The sequence below is a fragment of the Stegodyphus dumicola genome, chromosome 10 (assembly GCF_044657685.1).
Source record: "Stegodyphus dumicola isolate Sdum_Otavi_A_Nest chromosome 10, ASM4465768v1".
Taxonomy (NCBI): Eukaryota; Metazoa; Arthropoda; class Arachnida; order Araneae; family Eresidae; genus Stegodyphus; species Stegodyphus dumicola.
The window spans coordinates 23,859,929-23,873,737 of record NC_140777.1 but is presented as its reverse complement, the minus strand read 5'-3'; the positions used below and the strand labels follow the sequence as shown (position 1 = coordinate 23,873,737).

The 13,809-nt window shown below is 36.2% G+C and overlaps 1 protein-coding gene across 2 annotated transcripts in view; it reads right to left on the bottom strand.

Annotated features, from left to right (window-relative positions):
- CASK (peripheral plasma membrane protein CASK) overlaps positions 1-13,809 on the bottom strand; it is a 608,377-nt gene that overhangs the window by 259,280 nt on the left and 335,288 nt on the right. The gene's annotated exons all lie outside the window — the stretch shown is intronic.

The following is a 13,809-nucleotide window of genomic DNA, read 5'->3' as shown; positions in this document are numbered from 1 at the left end:
AGCTTAAAACGAATATTCGCTAATTTTTTTGTTTAAATAATTTTTATTGAATTTTTAGATCTGAAACCACTCTTCTTTTCTTCCTTACATATAATTTCTTTTTTCCGCGAATTATTTTCTTTTACATATTCTTCAGGACTGTATCTAGCGTGAATAGAATTAGGTGTATATTTCTTAAAAAAAGCACCATTATCACTGACAGCTTGATATAACCTTTAGTATGCTCCTTATCACGAAGCAGAATATGAATACCGCTTCTATGTTTACAGCACATTTTTATTAACGGCTTCTAGCAACAATTTAATTGAGATGTGCAGTACGTTAAGACTGATAAAGATCTTTACTATACCTTCGTACACCACTAAGAAAACTTTTATACCAATTTCTTCAGTATCACACATGATGAATGAAACAGCAGTAGGTAATATATTTATATGTTTTCCATTTTCCATTTTAAATGAAAATAAACGTTTCTTTCCAAATATCAAAATATATCTTCATCTGCAACATCGTGCCACATATGAGTTTAAAATGGTATGCATATTATACTACGCATACTTAAACTTTTCGAAATCAGCTATAAGTAAAATTAAATCTCATCCTAACTTCGTACTAGAATATAATTAGAAACAAGGTATTTTATTAAAAGAAGACAGATGTGATTTAAAAGAGCTCTTCAATATTTAATGAAAGCGGAAACTGTCTTCATGCTTTTACTCAACTCAACTAAGCAACGGTAGAAATCAAAGAACAGCTTAGAGATTTAACTCCGTAACTAAAGGATTTATTTTTCGTAGAATGATTAATCCCTCCAGAAGTGAAAGTTTGAAGTCGGTAATTTAAAGAAGTCGAACACGAAAGGAATTAATTGTTTAGCAGCTTAGCTTCCCGTTAGTCTCGAAAGAGCTTTAGGAACTGGAGAAGTTGTACCGTTGTTCATTCTTTAATGGGAAAGCTTAATTTGAGATAAAAGATAATTTGTTAATTAAAATATATACAAACAACTAACAAATTTTGATTGCATCGAATTTCTTATAAATGCAAATGAGAGTGTTGGCAGATAAAAATAACATTTACTCGCAAATATCACAAAATTATGCAAGGCGATTGGATTTTGCTTACAGAGAATTTAATATCGAATACAAATATGTGGTAGAAAATGACTGAAACAAGAATTATGGTATACAGGAGTAATGAAGTATAAGACTCCTTATAACCCTATACAGCTGACCCCTTTATAGCTCAATACAGCTGACTGCTAACTTATATTCAATGTGACGAAACTGATCAATACATCGTTCAGCTATGGTCTATTACTTTAAAACTGGCTCTACAAGGTCCTTTCACCTTCCCTCAGTAAGCCTGACGTCGTCCCTGCACAGTACAGTTTTTCTTCAAATCACTTGAGGCTATACTCAAAGTCGGCTTTCTTTTGGGCGCTTTTCACGAGGCGAAACAAAAGCGAAAAAACAATGAGGGGACTTGACCACCTGGTCGGAGCTATAATAGTAGACTACAGTTAGTAATCCCTGATAATGTTCCTTCGGGTTAATGTTTTTTTTTTTTTAATGCTACGTATGGTGCAATCTTAATGTCTAACACATAGTCGCAAACAGCATCTGATTAACCCCTTGAGCTACACGATATCTGTCAATTGGGTATCGCAGTTCTGTATGACGATTAGAGCTCTTTTTGATGGTGTTTATTTTGTGATCTAACTTCAATAAAACTTGTTGTACTCATCATTATTTATGATCTTACGTCTGAAGATCAAATTGATATTTACACAAAAGAAAAAAAAAATAATGTGGAGTCAAAGCACAGGTGCAACTTGGTCAAGCAATAAGACTCTTCTCCCCATGAGACTTGACTCGCAAGGTGAGCTCTGCGCAAAGTGGGTGCTACGTCAGTACAGTCGAAGGAGTTTTCGTGCTTCATCAGCCCACAGGAACTGCGTTTGTTGAAGCCTTGATATAATTTAAGCTCTAGAAATAAATTTTTGACTCATTTGGCGCCTAATTAAACTTTAGTGTTCCGGGCACCCGCTCCTATAAACCTATCTCTTAATTCGGCATTGAAGTAAGTAATAGTAAAATTTTATGTAATGACGTTATTCATGAAATAAAATTCATTAAAAAAAAAAAAAGAACATTGGCAATAAATTTTTAATGTGATTTTATTCAAAGACGTTATAGAAAGAAGGAAAGAAAAAAATTATCACACAATGCAACTGTTGTCATGCAGTTTATCGCAAAGAAAAGTTTAACTGTTCTTTTTAATCTCACTTACTAGTTAGATTTTATCAACTATTTCCATTTCGGAGTCCTTTACGAAGGCCTCCTTTTCCTTAGACAGATAGTCCCGATTGTTTTGCCTTATTCGGCTAAACAATTAAACTACCTTCGAGCCGTTAAACTGAGATCTCAATATGAAGAACAACAGATTGGTATATTTCAGAACTTCAGAAAACCGTAAATGAAAGGATAATAGACTGCCCCACGAGTTCAATTCCATGGAATAATTCCAAGCTTTATAAATATGCGAAGGATATATTAAAGAATGCGTCATTTAGTCCTCTAAGGTATCTAAAATCTGCAGATGCACTGTATATATCGCGTGACATGCTCTAAAGTATTTATATGGGGGGGGGGAAGCGATACTTTTCAAAATACATGTTTGAATAACATCTAACATTGGATGACTGTAAAAAAAAGTTTTTCGAATTTAAATGCAAGAGTTTGACTTGCACTCTTGCATTTAAATTCGAAAAACTTCTTTTACAGTCTTCCAATTTAAGTACGTAGCGTATTCGGAAACTAAGTACCGTTTCATTCTAGCGCCGTCGCAGCGCTGTGGTAGACGTCCCGCGCATGCGCACTAGTCTTTCTTGTTCACTGACTTTCAATTGTCGCCATTTTGGTTGCTCTATGTTGTGTTTTCAGTTTGCTGTGCACATTAAAAATGTTTAAGACAATTAGTTCTCCCGCTGACTGATTCGTGCCCTGATTAAATTTTTGAACGCGAGGAATGTTAAACGGGCCGAAATTTATCGTCAAGTGATAGAAGTTTACGGTGAATACGCGATAAGTGGTGGAATGGTGAGAAAGTGGGTAAGAATGTTTAATGCAGGTCGAACAAATGTCCACGCCGAGGCTCGGAGTGGTCGGCCTTCTGTTGTCACCGATGATTTGGTAAGGAAAGTTGAAGCAATTCATGAGAACAGACGCTTCACAATGACAACTCTTTCAGAGGCATTTCCACAAATTTCACGTACTATTTTGTTCGAAATTGTGTCTGACCGCTTGAATTATCGCAAACTGTGTTCCCCATGGGTTCCAAAAATGCTCACTGATGTTCACAAAACAAAGCGTTTGATAGTGCACTGACATTTCTCATGCGGTACAGTGATGAGGGAGAAAACCTTTTAAACCAAATTGCGACAGGTGATGAAACTTGGGTGTGTCATTTCATACCAGAATCGAAACAACAGTCGATGGAGTGGAGACACACTCATTCTCCGAAAAAACAAAAGTTCAAAGTGACAATGACATCACAAAAAATCATGTGCACTGTCTTCTGGGATAGGAAAGGCGTTTTGCTTACTGAATTTCTTCCCAGAGGTGAAACCATTAATGCGGCACGATATTGGAGACTTTAACAAAACTAAGGCGTGCCATTCAAAACAAACGAAGAGGAATGCTCAGTAAAGGAATTGTGTTGCTCCATGACAATGCTCGGCCCCATACTGCTGGTGTCACTCAATCGTTAATTCGACAGTTTCATTGGGAGCAGTTCGATCACCCGCCGTACAGCCCAGACTTGGCGCCGTCCGACTATCACTTGTTCCTGCACATGAAGCGCGAGCTTGGTGGCAAGCGCTTTGGATCTGACGATGACACGAAAAATGCTGTGGAGTCGTGGTTATCGAAACTGGCGGGAAGTTTCTTTGATGATGGTATACAAAAACTGGTCACCCGCTATGACAAGTGTTTGATCATTGGAGGAAACTATGTTGAAAAATAGTTTAAGACATGTATTTTCATGTAAAAATAAAATTGGATTCGAAAAAATTGTTTTACTATTTTTTTTTTTTTTTCCAAAACGGTGCTTAGTTTCCGAATACGCCTCATAGTTCAAAATATCTTCCCATTGTAAACATTAAAAACATCCAACATATTTATGAATATATCCACAAAATGTCATTATGAATTAAGGAAATATAAATACTCTTATTTAAAATTTTACAACGTCTAAAACTAAGAGTATAAGTGCATTAAAACAAACGGCATCATATATAACAAAGTTAAAAAATATACCTCTGCGCTATGATTAATCCCTTAATCTACAATGACGGGCATAGCCCGCGTACGATGGTCGGGCCAAACCTAACTTTCACGGGCATAGCCCGCGTAACGATGGTCTGGCGAAACCTAACTTTCACGGGCATAGCCCGCGTACGGTGATATCGGGCCAGAAGTGAATATTACGTGGAATATTTGATACTCAATTACAGTCTGATGCAATAATTGTGGTAGACGCAAGTATTACAAAATGCCTATTTATACAAAACTCCAAAATACAAAATTAGTAATCTGTAACGATATGATATATTTCAAAGCATTCTGGTACATGAAACGGAACTTTACACTTTTTACACTCGTGTTCTATGTGGTTTTTCTCGTACTTGACCTGCATACTGATTCGTTTCGGTTATAATATTGTTCCAAAATATGTCATCAAATATTAGATTAAATATATCAAATTCTCCTCTACTTCCTCTTAATTGACATAAGGCTTCCTCTCTTACGCCAGGAGTCATCATATAGTCCCAGATTTTTTGACTATTTATTATTTCTTTCCAAAACCAGGACTCTGGTAGTTGATCTGGATGTATCATCAATAATTATTCGCCTATACTTTCTTCGAAAATTACATAATTCGTCATGTTTACGATTGCCCGGATTAGCGTGTTACACAAGTCGTGCAAATGTCCCGAACGCTGCGCGAACTTGTATACAATTTCGGCCCAGCATCTTCGAATCTAAATCGTAGGTTTAAGGGGTTAATTGATAATTGAATTACTATCATTATTATTACTGATATACTCTATTTTTCTACATGCATATGTATCTTTCATATTTAGATGTTAAAATTAATTTGATTTGGAGTTTCATAATTTTTTTATGGCAAATGGCACTGAAATATAACAGTACAAATATACACATCAAACGACCCAAAAACAAGCGGCGGCACTCCTGTCGGACACAAGTGCTCCGTAATGTGACAAATTTCCCTTTAGTTTGAAAAGAACCTTTACTCTGAAAGGAAACACACAGTTTTCTAATTCATTCTAGTGTGCAATGCCCGTAGCGACGTAACAGTCCTTCAAATCGAAGATACATATTATTTACAGCATGAAGCTTCATAAACATTATTAAGAAAAGTTCAAATTTACTATTATAATGTTTCTTTGATAAAAGCGTAGGCCTCGGTGATCAGTCAGCGTTCGCAACAGGCAATGGATACAATTATCGGCAGTGAAGGCGTAAGTGCGCTTTTACCTTTGCTTGGTTTCTACGCAATGAGCTCAATTCGACTCCCTAAATGATTGATTCACCATAAAAAAAAAAAAAAAAAAAAAAAAAAAACACTGAGGCAGTAAGTGAAACCGCACTTTATAAACTTCCTAATAGATGGCGCCATAAGACAGCGCTAGCAAAGCGAGCTACCGCCAGGGACCATCACAAAGACTGGAAAGGTTTAACTTTTAAGGCAAAAACCGGCTACAGCATTCGACTGTTTGGTTGTCAGAAAGTTTCGTATCCCATTTTTTATACCACTGATTTCTCGGCACAATTTTCAAATCAAAATATCTCAAGTGTCCTTAGTTCATAAATACACTAGAATCACAAACGTCACAGAAAACATGGATAAGACCGAATCGTATCAATCAGATTCCAATAAACATCGAGCAACTTTCTTTAAAAGAACAGCTGGTAAATTTCGCTAATTCGAGGCAGCTGTCTTTACAGGAACAAAGTAAATAAAATTCATGCTGGAAAATTTTAACAAACTAAATTCAAGTTTTTGAATGAATAATAATATTTGATGTGTTATAGAAGCAAAATCTCGTGCAGAAATACCTTAAGCTAAACCAAGAGTATAAAAATTTTGTTTCTCTGTGTATAAAAACTTATAAATTCTTTCTAATTGCTTCAATAATATTTTCCTAATGACTGAAATTTCGCAAAAAATTAAAGACTACGTTTTTTACATTAAATTCTTGCATGTATAATTCCTACCCAACGAAATTTTCCTAATTGACTTCATGAATTATCAGTTGAAAACGCGGTACTTCACTTGGAAAATTAAGTTGTAAAACCGATAATAAATACGCTCAAATTAGCAAATAAAACAACAAGCCATTTACTGGCTCGAAAGAGTTAAAAAATAAAAATAATAAAAAGAGAGAGAGAGAATGGAAGGCAGGAAAAAAAAAAAAAAAAAAAAAAAACCGCGAGGTTATCTAACGACCAAACATGATGCCTTACGATCATCATTTTAAAAAGCGTTGACAGTTTATAGACAGATTAAATGAGCTATGAAGATGAAGTAAAATAAATTCCACTGCGAGGCTCACAATAACTGTAACTGACAGCTTAACTTTATCGTTCTGCGTTAATGAAACTTTTTTCCTCTCCTTTATTTAGCTTCCGCGATTGCAGAGGAAATTTATTATCGATATTTTGTTCGATTTCGAAAAGAAGAATGAAATGACTGAGAATCGTTATTAAATTTGTCTGGATTTTTTTTTTTTTTTTTTCGTTTCCTATTTTTTTAATCTTTGCAAAACTAAAAACTTACTTCTTTTGATCAACCATTTTTATCAGCTTTTCGAACTTATTAAGCATTTTCATCAAGTGAAGTTCGGTGGCCGCATTTGATAGGAAAACGATTAGAAATGCATTAAGGACGTTGACTAACATTAAAAATTTCGATTGAAAACTTCAAAAAATTTCGATCTTTTACACACACCCCATTAAAAAACTATTGCTCTTCTATCAAAACTTGGACAAGTAGAATTTATTACATTAATTTGAATGACGTCCTATTGAAAGTTGCACAATAATTTATTACCAAAGATTCGTAGCGCATCCTCTTAGCTTGAGATAAGCTTTTGGTGATTGCGTATGCAATGGAAACTCGATATGATGAATTAACTTTAGCCAAATTATGACGCGTCATGGCCTGGTGCAGTTTTTTTGCACCCAAGTAACATTCTTATTACACATTAACCATCCTTATTACAAATTTAATTTGTTTTTGCTTTCCTTAATTTTACACTTTCTCGACAAACTAACTCAGAAACACTTGATTCCTTTATTAGCTCCGCCCACATCCCCGCCCCAATGTCTGTTTTTGCTTGTTTTTACACTCCTCCTTCCAACCTCCTAGAAACTCGTTACACAGCACCTGACTATTCCTTCCTAACTACTCTGGTTACACCTATTGCTAACTTTTCGTTCTCAGGTTTTCCCTGGACTCTGACGTCGGACTTTTTGATGGGGTTTTTCTCTTCTGCTTACTACTTCTACTATTTACTATTTTTCGGTCCTCACATGCCCATCATATGAAATGCCATAATTGCTCTACCAACTTCAGTCTGGAGGTATATTTTCGTTTGAATGACTTCTTGGCTCGGGAAAATGCTTTTGCCTTTTCCCTCTCCTCCACATCATCGCGTTAACCATAACGCTACGTTATATATTCAAGTCTCCCTATGCAGTTAGTTCTATTGGGGCGACCATCTAGGCGCCTGAAAACGTGACTGTTCATCTAAGTCATTAGAGCGAGGAAGATATTTCCTCTTGACTACAGTTGTGCTACGAAGAATTATAAGAAACTCTTAAGAACAATACACATATATAAAATAGATATATATGGAACATCTAATGTGCAGCCATATTTTTTTGACATCTAAAGAAACGTTTACTGTTTTAAATTGCTGAAGCCTGAGAGGGGATGGGAGTGTTAGCTTAATGATAAAATAGTATCTTTCGTTTATCATCCCAATTATAATGGAACATTCCTCAACAATGCACCAAAGTTACAATCTAGAAGCTGTACAGCTCTCTCCTTAAAACTGCTATTAATGCTGTTAACGATGTCTGGCGATAAGAAGAATTCTATCTGAAACTGTATTTGGCGATTAGTTATTTTTAGCTTTGCTCTTATTTTATTCACTCATTTATTTTATTTTCACTCATTATTTTTAATATTACGAAATAGTTTTGCAAAATGAACCAAATTTCCATAACAAACCATTATTGATGCCACAAAAATAAAAGCATCCGTTACCATACGGCATAAAAACGTTTGCCAATATAGAAAGTTGCAGTGAACGTTTCACAATTACAATTAGTTAAAGTTAATAAATATAAAAATAGTTTTAAACAGTAAACTGAATTTAACTATCCTTACAAATACACTGGTGTGCAAAAATGAGGTATTCGTGTGTGTGTGAGTATGGCAAAGCCTCGAGGGCTATCTGCCTAAGAGGAGGGATGCCTTCGTGGAGGACTTTCTAAGGGAAACTGGCTCGTATACACGTTACACATGGGGAAAACCACGAAAACGCCCATGCAGCCAGCCCGTTCGCGGGATTCGAACCTCGGACCGAACTACCAGTGTTCAGCGACTTTACCGCTCGGCCGCTGGTGGGAGCAAAAATTAAGGACGAGACGGTTTTTTTTTATATAACTTTGTACAAAAGCTTTCCAAATCAACACATTTAATACCGTAAGATCCCCAATACGTAAGGACATGAGTAATGTAAGCAACACTTACTAAAAGAGAAATCAGAGGGGTAAAAAGAAGCTTTATTGAAAAAGTAGCATGGAGCGCAATGCGACTGAAGGCCAAAACATCCCTGTGATGGGTGTCCAGCAAGAAACATCCGGTCTTTAATAGGGGATATGATCTAACCTAACTGCTAGGCAGGTTTCACAGCGTCTGCCCATGCTGAGAATGAGGGTGTCAAAGAGTTGTTGAGGCATTGCTGCCCATTCGTCTTGCAGCGTCAATCGAAGCTCCGGAATCGTTACTGGTGGTAAGGTACGAGCTGCCAAGCGTCTGCCTAGAAAATCCCATACATGCTCGATGGGATTGAGATCCGGCGATCGTGCCGGCCAATCCATACGTTCAATATCCTCACTCTCTAAGAGCTGTTCGGCAGCTACTGTGCGATGACATGGTGCATTGTCGTCCATGAACAGGAACTGCGGACCCATAGCGCCTCTAAAAAGACGCACATATGGAAGAAGAATCTCGTTACAATAACGGGTTCCGTTGACTGAACCTGCGTCGAAGATGTGAAGGTCTGTACGACTATCAAGCATGATGCCTCCCCAAACGAGAACACCGCCACCTCCATACCTGTCCCTTTCAGTGATGTTCGAGGGATGATTGCGGTTTCTCTGCTCTCTCCAGATGAGTATGGGATGAGAATCGCTACTCAGACTGAATCTGTTCTCATCTGTAAAGAGTACTCGTCCCCATTCATTGTCTCTCCAATTCCGGTGTTCCCGGCACCCCAGAGAACGCCTTCTCCGATGGTCAGACGTTAGAGGTACACACAGGACAGGGCGTCGTGCAAACATACCACCACCGTGCAGTCTTCTGACCACGGTAAAACGCGATATCGGTCGTCCAGTCGCCTGTGTCGTGTGTCTAGCGATTTCTCCCGCTGTCTGCCGCCTGTTTCTTCTGGCCTGTAAGGCAATATACCGGTCATTTGCCGGTGTGATTCCTCGTGGACGACCACTACTAAAACCCCAGATAGCTGTTCCTGTAGTTTGAAATTGTCTACAAAGTCGTGAAACGATGCTGTGAGCAATTCCGAACTCTGCAGCCACACTTGTCACACTGCGGCCTTCCTCCAACTTCCCAATGATTCGACCTCGGGTAAAAGCATCCAGATGTCGTCTAACAGATTGATTATTCGCCATTTCTCGCTGAGGCAGCAACTCGGTGTGATTTTAACTGCTATACTGTGTGCAATCTCTTTGCCAGAAATACTGATCTTACACCGACAACATGCTTTATACTACTCAGACACTCCCCCATTACGTCTACCTGCATATCTGCGCATGTGCTACCGTACATCACCTTACTTAATCTCCTGATTGGTCTCTCGGTCCGCTCTGCCTCTTCGTTCAGCTGATATGCTAATTTTTCGACTTCGTCCTTAATTTTGTGTTCGATATCAGAGGTACATAATTATATGACGTTAAAAACGTCTTCTATCAATTATACTAATGTTAAACGTTAACAAGATTACTAAAAAGTATATATATATATATATATATATATATATATATATATAGGGTGTTTTACACATTTGTAGAACGATTTCGGGGCTGTTTAATTATGTTTAAAATGTAAAGAGTACTTTTTTTTTTAAATGTTCGATCTGATAGTCTTTGTTCTGGACTAAGTCTGCATCATGATTTCTACGATAGAAGAGCTTTTCGTAAATTTCCTGGGGTACTGATTTCCATTCCTCTTCCACTACTTTCCAGGGTCCATCAATCGTGGTGGGTTTGGGCTCAGAAACAACTCTTTTCAAAGGACCAAAAGGACAATAATCCACTCAGGGAATTTTGCAGTAATATGTTGAAAAGGTATATCTGGAATACCTGTATCCGGCTTCATTTCTTTTTCAAGGAATGCAATGCTACTTTTCGAAGTATGACGCGTTGCTTTGTCTTGACGAAGTTTCACTCTTTGAAAGTCATTGGGATAAGCAAATGGAATTTTTTCTGAAAATATTGGATGTAAAATTTTCTCTTGATAGTCTGTTGATTTTAACATTTCTTTCTAATCTTCTTATTTTTATTTCCTAACGTAAGAAAATCCCGCGAGAATCATCACCCTTTACTGAAACTTTCTTTGGATTGATGGAATCAGTTTTGCACATTTTTTTCCACTTCGTTTTCCATAGTTTATAGACTTTTGTTGTCATTAAGGTAAACCCATGCTTCATTAAGGTTCACTATGTATTTCCATTTATCTCCTATTAAATAGTTTTCCTACATGGTTCTACATATTGTTCTGCATTAGGACACATGCCTCGGCAAAAGTTGGTGAACATTGCGTTTTTTAGCTTTTCTAAATTGTAAATTTTGGTTTCTTATTTTATTTATTGTTGCTATAAATGTATTTAACGACTTTGCAACTGATTTCTGCGTCCACGGATTTTCTCTTGTTACCACCGATTTAACTTTAGAAACATTACAAACAGTACGTACCTTTTTCGGGTATTCGTTTGGAGTCTTTTTTCCAAGTACAAGTACTAATCGGCGGTTTTTCTCTTTCCAATTAATAATGTTGCTTATTTTTCACTTAGAAATTTTAATACATAACATATCTGAATTATGGAATAGAAATATTTCTCTCCAGAGAGCGCAGAAACACAGCCTTCAATCTACAGCTTGTTTACATGCGACATTGTGAACGCATAACAATTTTAGCAGATGATATTTTTCGTTTCAAATAATAAGCAAAAACTTTTATTCCAAAACAGTTGCTTTTTTCTAATTCTTTATGGAAAGCGCTCTAAAAATGTGTGAATATGCTTTGTATATGAATATATATTAAATCAGCCTGTTAGTAATAACAATGTATTTTTAGAATTTGAATGATAAATATCTTAAAGACTCGTAAAATGGCAAGAGATCTCTCCCAACTGACAATTTTGCAAGACTTCTGAATGATCGGAATGGATGGTGAAGATGTCAGTTTACCAGTTTTTCTTTCAAAGAAAAGGTAGAAGAAGATCATGTCTAAAAAATCAATCAGAACTTCTTTGTTCCTTTAGTGACCTTTGGTGCATTCCCTAATCAGTCTCTGCTCATATTAAATTATCTACAACGAACTAAATCATCACACACATAAGATATAAAGTATGAAAGAAAATTATAAACAAATTACTAGCTTAATTGGCAATTACCCTTTTTTCTAATTTTATTTTGGCTACTTGCTCTTACAAAGAATCTGTACTCCATTTAGATCATTATTTCATCTGCAGTGATCAGCAATGCGAAAGCTTCAGTCCAATCGCTGTACAGACTCCAAACAAAGGATTCCGATCTTATTTATAGACCCTGCTGAAGTGCGCATTCACTTTTCGTCCTTCCTTTGGCGAACAAATGCTAGTTAGCCAAATTAAAGGTAGGAATTAAAAGGACTATTTCTAAAGTTAGTAATTTTGAGTTTCATATTCTTACAGCTTGTATATAAAAGAGACACAAAATATTCGAAGTCAGTGTGTTTACTGCATTGTTATTCAAAGCGTTTGAATGAATTGCTCAAAAAGTACACCTCCATGCGAGCGCCATTTGTAAGTCAGCCTACGTCCAGGCAATATTCTGTGTTACTCCACACGTTCAAAAGCATCACTGGTATGAAAACTCTTTCCCCTCCGTAATTTCGGACACGCAAATACGCAACTTCGATCACAAACGTTCGATACATTCTTCCCTTCAGAAACCTCTATAAGAAAGAAATCTAAGGGGTTAAATCTGATGAACACCACAAGGAAAAAAAAAAAAAATCTAAAGGAATCAATCCCGGCCAAAGTCACAGAAAAAAAAAATCTAAAGGGATCAAGTCATTACAGAAAAAATCTAAAGTGATCAAATCGTAAGAGAAATAAATCTACAGGGATCAATTTGCCACATAAATAAATTTAAAAGGATCAACTCGCCACAGAATGAAACTAACGGGATAAAGTCGGCAAAGAAATAAATCTAAAAGGGTCAAGGAGTCAGAGAAAAATGTCTAAAAGGATCAATTCGCCAGAAAAATCTAAAGGGATCAGTTCGCCATAGAAGAAAACTAAAGGGACAAAGTCGGCACAGAAATAAAACTAAAGGGACCAAGCCGCCAGAAAAAGACATCAAAAGGAATCAATTTGCCATGGAAAAAAATTCTAAAACGGTCAAATCCATTCAGCGCTAATCTTCACGGCGAACAAATATTTTTGATTTCTCCAGCTATGTTAAGTACAATGCAAAAAACATATTGATTTAGGATATATGTGTCATTCTTTTCATCACTTCTTTCCCGGACGTTCTGTATTACGTAAAATATAAAGTTTTACGCCTTTTTCAGATACATGATGCAATCCAGAAGTTATACACTAGAACAAGCCAAGATGTTAAAAACATTTACGTCATGTTCTAAAACATTCGCCCTAACAAGTTTCGGAGTTTCTAAAATAAATATTTCGAGCAAAAAATCACCATTAAAACGCTGACTCACTAAAAATATGCAGAAACGCATACAGATACGTTAAAACACATATATAAGAAAAAAAAAATTCTCTATTTGAAATTAAGGGGTTTAAAAATAAACATTACTTGTTATTTTTCATCTTTAGTTTCCGAAATCAACATAAATGACGGCGGTGCATGGTAAAAGCATTTTAATTTTTGTAAAAAATAATATCGGGTTTTAAATGCACTCAGAATATTCCAAATTTCAGATGTTTAGAACAATTTGAAAAGTGCACAACTGACGCAAAAATATAACGATTCCGTTCAGATGGACTTCTTAATAGTCTGGAACACGCATACGCATGCATGAACGTTTGAAATACTACGTTAAGATTTATTTATAAAAGGAGAAAAAATTTAGTACGACAACATAATCACGAAATGCAGAAAATGAAACTTTTTTTCCTTCTTGTTTCCTGCATTAAGTATTTCGTAATTATGAATAGTAAACTACAAATAATAATAATAATAA